Genomic DNA, 5,483 nt, shown 5'->3' with positions numbered 1-5,483 from the left:
CCCTGGGCAGCGTGCGGTGACACGTCCTGCGGGCGGTCACGCTGTGACGGTGCCCTTCCTGCCTCGTTGAAGAGACGGAGCTGTGTGACCGCGAAGACTCTCTGCATGTGTCTGGGGAGATCGGACTCCTTGGGGGGGTAAACGTGAACCTTGGTCACGTGCTAAACTTGTGTGCATCGAAAGGGATAAGCTCAGCTGTGCCAAAGCCTCATGCCGGCCCCGGGCTAGGCCACCTCGGGGTTCAGCGCCCTGTGGGGGCCCCTGGCCGCCACTCTGCCATGCGATTCCGTGGTCCCGGCGTTCTGTCACGTTTCGTTTTTGGTGTGCTTGGAAGTGTCAGTCTGAACTCGGTTTTAAAAATACGTGTTTCTCATCTTTGTAAAACAGCAAGTTTTATTCAAAGTGACGTTGGAATACAAAAAAATTAAGCCATACGTATTTTCTTAGAAGTGTAGATGTATATATAACTACATAGATAAACCTACAAAATATTCCTTATTTCAAATTAGTATGATTCCTATTTAAAGTGATTTATATTTGAGTAAAAAGTTCAATTTTTTTTGCTTTTTAAAAATCCGATGCATTTTTCATTATATTATTCTATATATTTTTTCTTGAAGTTTTTAGCATAACGTATTCATTATTCAGTGTATATCTAGGCAGCAACACTTACAAGTTTATCAATGTCTAAACTAAAAAAAAAAAAAAAAAAGTCCCCGTGTACTGGTTTACATTTTGTATGAACGGCAGATTCCGAAGCCTGCTGTGCCTGTAACATGACTCAGCATTTCTGCTTTTCTACGTAATGCCCCCTTGTTATTTACGGCACTCACACACTTCCATGTGGTAGGTTCTTTCTCAGGAACTCGATTTAACTATTATTTATTGATATATCATTGCCTTTGAAAAGCTTCTACTGGCACAATTTATTATTAAAATTTTGAATCCAAACCCCTTGGTGTCGTGTTTCACTGGAACGTGTAAGTTCTTGCGTTTGTCACTGTGTCGTACGAGACGGTTAAAAGTGTTTTTCTGTGTTCCCTTAGAGAATGGAACTTTATGCATACAGAGCACAGGAAACCACGTGTACCGTCCTGCCCCTTTCATAGAAGTGGGGGACTACGCACACTTTTCTGCCTGTTTCCTCTGCCTAGCAGTCTGTACCAGCGCGTGCTCGCCCCCTGGGAGGGTCTGTCGTAACCAGGTCAGTGCGATGTGCATGGACATTTCACGTGTTTCCTGGCTCTTTGCACGTGAAGTGAATGCCAGGACCAGTTCCTAGGCGGGACCCGCTGGGTCAGAGGTCAAGTGCCAGGCGAGTTTCATCACCAAGGAGCCTGCGATCTTGGGAGGGAGCCGGCGAGGTACTCCTGCCCACCCCAGGGGGCTGGGTGTGCGGCGCTGCTCTGCGGCCCAGTTCTCAGCACTGAGCTCGCAGTGAGCACCTCGAGGGATGAGGTCGTGTTCCCCTCCAGGACAGAAAAGCAGGTCTGTGCACCGCGAGCCTCAGTACCCCCGTCTAGGCCTCCCGTGCTCCCCGGGGCTCGGGGTGGGAGGAGCACGTGCATGCGTGCCGTGCAGCAAATGACAGACAGTCCTTTGTCCCTGACCCAGGCGTCTCTGGTCTCGGTCCAGGGTCCACGAGGGAGCAACAGGCTCACCGCAGGTGTTGACTTGCAGGCAGGGCACAGTCAGGCCTGCCCCTGACCCGCAGCCCCGGCAGAGACACAGAGCGTCAGCTCCGTTGACCTTTGCCCATCGATGGGGTCAGAAAAACGCGGTGCGCTTTTACCTGGCGTCCCTCTGCCTTCGGGAGAAGCCGAGCCCCTTCGCGCGTGCTCCACATCCACTTGAATATCCTTAAAGTGATGATCCTAGTTTTCTGCATAACCAGAGCGTTTGGTGCCACAGACACCCAAACGAGCCGTTCCTTTCCCCCTCTCGGCTTCTCTTCGTGCTCAGCTGAAGGAGTCGCATCGTTGGGCAGCAGCCAGACACCACGCCATGACACGAGAACAGCCGCCCTCAGGTGCTGGCAGGCTCCGGGGGAGGCGGACGCCTGGCATTCGCGAATGCTCTGCTCAGGGCGTTGGGGGCACAGCCGGCCTGGCCGCCCCACATCTGCGGTCATCACTGGGTGCGGTCGGAGTTTGTGGAGGGGGCAAATAGCTTGTGACAAATTAGGGGTGTTTTCACTTCCCCATTTTTCCTGAAAGATGTTTTCGGCACATCTATTTCAGGTGGAGGGCTCTGGGTTGGCAGTTGTTTCTGCGAGCCAGCGACACTGGGCCCCTCCTTCTCGTCCCCTTGATCTCTGATGAGAGTCTGCTGTCACTCTAATTATTTCCCCCTATAGGTAAGGTGATGTTCCTCTCTGGCTGCTTTCAACCTGCCTGTCTGATTGCTTTCTAGAAGTTGAATCAGGATATGTCCTGGCTCGGATTTCTTTGGGTTTACCCTATGTGTGGTCCACTCAGCCTCTTGAACCTGTAGGTTCATTTTTTTTTTCGCCAGATCCCTCTTGCTGCAGGAGCCTCAACTCTCCTGTATTCCTTTCCATGCCCCCAACTCCTACCCCAGTAAGGTCAAAGGGACCCACATTCTCCCATCCCTAAAAAGGAAGTGGCATCAAGTGGTACCTGCGTGCCTTTGTTTTTAAATTCCCGAAGTAGGATCGCGTGGAGTCCCAGGCAGGGGCGCAGGAGCCCTGGTTCTGTGCCCAGCTTCGTATAACTTTGGTTCTGGATTTATTAGTTATCTGCCAGATTTATTATCTGGCTTTGACAGAGTCTGAATCAGTGGCTTTTAAAATATTCTCCAGAGTTCGTCGCTTCTAAGCTGCGTCTCAGAGGCTGCTGGGGTCAACAGTGTGTGGCCTCTGCTTGCACCGGGCTAGCTGTGCTCTGTTCTGCACGCGATGTTGAAAAAAGTGTTCTGCTAACAACAACAACAACAATAAAAAATGACAATAGAAAAGCTTTAGGACCGCCAGGTTTTTATTTTATTTATTTTAAATTTATTTTTTAAATACGGTCGGCCTGCAACATTGTGTCGGTTTCAGGCACACGATGTAGCAATTAGACAGTGACATGCCTTACGACGGGACACCCCAGGTAAGGGCGGACCGCTGGTTTAAATCATCAGTAACGTCCTTGTTTACAGTTAGTTGTTAATTTCATAAACGTTATGAATACACCTCATCTTTAAAGGGTCGTATTCCTCAAAAAGGGAGCCCCTGTCCTTCTCTGCCACTTTCTAAACCTTGTGCTTTCCCGGGCGTGTCTTTGGCACGTCCGTCATCACTAACAGCTCTTAATGATAGTTCTTGACTGACTTATTGTAAATCTTTCCTGTCCACTGCGTCTTACGCAGCCTCTGCCGCCCGGTGTCTGAGCGAAGTCACTGCTGATGTAAATGTTGTTGACACTGTGCTAGGTGGTCTTTAAGGCAGACAGTCTGCTGTGGTTGTTCCTTTTGCTGTACAATTTTTTCTTCCTCTCGGACTCAGTGAAACGTTGTTTTCTCGCTTGCTTTGTGTTCTTGGAACCTGCAGGTCCCTCCCTCCCCGTTTCCTTCCTCTCCAGCTGGATCTGTCAAATGCCAGCAGACCCTTCCAGCAGCTCAGAGGCTGCAGCCACCTCCTCCCGCCGTCCGTCGTCACTTTTGTCACTTTCCTGTATGGATCCCATTTCTGCCAAATGTCTGAAAACATCCCTTTCCTACTCGATTGAGAATACGGGTAGGCATAAAATTCTAGGCTGACACGGCACGCGGCGGGCACTTGCTCCCCTGCTCTGGTGTCACTGTGCGATGCCCGATGCCGTCCGACTCTCGGTGCTGTGTGGCTGGCCCGCCTTCCTCTCTCGACACGGCTGGGCGATTCGTGGCGTCATGCCTTTGAACTCTGTCCCCTCTGGGCTCCACCTCCTGTGGGTCGGGTGTCCTCAGCCGGTCCTCTGAGGCTCTTAACGTTCGTCCCTGTGAGCCACATCTTTTTTTGTTTTTTTTCTGGAAGACGTCATTGACTTTATCTTTCAGATCTTGTGACACGTTTTTGGGGACAGCATCATCTTTTTAATCCCCAAGAGCTTATTCTTGTTCTCTAATCAGTCTGTTCTTGTTTTATGTCTTCAATCTCTGTGTTTATCATTTCCCTTATAATTTCACGGTGTTTTTTCTTGTTCTGCTTCCCCAAGTTCTCTTTTAGATTTAAAATGCTACCATCTGTGACCCACGACAATCGGCTTTGTCTTTGCTCCAGAATGTCAGCAGCGGACCTACTCAGAAACAGACGTTCCCGGGGAGCCCGAAATTTAGGAAAGACACACAATTTAGTAAAGTTGGCTATAAAACAAATCCCCTACAAGAAGACATTAAAAAACACCTAAAAAACCAAACCTATGTTTCCAAAGAAAACCATATTACATACTCAATTAATCGCTTTCGGTGAGGAATAAGTAGGAATAATTTTGGAACCCGTGACATCATTAAACGAAAAAAAAACTTCACAGCTGAAAGTTTTTTGGAAAGAAAGTGTTTCCTGAGCCACAGGCTAGCCAGAAAGGACCAGGTCCTGGGGCATGCAAGTCTAAGCCACCGGACAGCAGCTGGATGGAGAAGGTGAACACACCCACTGTCCTGGGCGCTTTTATATGTCATGTTCAAGGGGAGAGAGGAAGGTGTAAGCTGTTTTGAGAGAATTTACACTGGGTATAGAGGCGGGAGAAGGTGTTGGGACCAGCCCTAGGGTAGGGGCACAGCCTGAAAGGAGAAATACTGCTTCTGAGTGCTCACAGGCCAGTCCCAGAAGTCCAGGCATGCACGGATGTGGCCACCTCTGGTAGCCGCTATTGTTGATCCCAAGCTCCAACAGACGATGGGGAATGTGAGCCAGTCTGCTGTTCATTGGCCTCCAGCTATCAACTGGTTAATGGCTCTTGTCTCGCGCTCCGGAAGCAGCTTGTAACTTAGTTTAGGACGACTCAGAATGTTTCTCTTGTCCGCATCACAGGTGCCAAAGGCGTACCCTCCAAGCAGACGGGATGAACGTGTGAAATGTTCGCAGTTTCAGCAACATTTCGACCAGGCATCTGCCCTTTCCTAGATCGTCGACATTTCTCTCTCATTCCTGGTGAGGAATTATTGGAATCTGCACAACTTTCTCCCCTTCCTCTATTCCAGAGAATGAAGAGCACGTTTAGCTGGAACATTACCCATTACCCCTCCTCAGGAGAGTGTTGTTAAGTAGTAAATCAAGAGGTAACAAGAGTCAGGGGTTGGAAGGGAAGGTCACATGAGTTGGTAAATTCTAGTGTCTTCCAACACTGAGACTCTACAGCTTCAATATTTGCCTTAAAATTCACGGCTCCATTACGTGAGACGTCTGTAACCCACTTTATAAACCCTCTGAACTCAAACACTCCATTAATTTGAAAGGAAGCATACTCATCCTCACACTTGGTAAAACACTTTTCTGTCTTCCT

Source organism: Pteropus vampyrus, unplaced genomic scaffold (genome assembly GCF_000151845.1).
Source record: "Pteropus vampyrus isolate Shadow unplaced genomic scaffold, Pvam_2.0 Scaffold52, whole genome shotgun sequence".
Classification (NCBI taxonomy): domain Eukaryota; kingdom Metazoa; phylum Chordata; class Mammalia; order Chiroptera; family Pteropodidae; genus Pteropus; species Pteropus vampyrus.
This window is presented reverse-complemented; position numbering follows the sequence as displayed.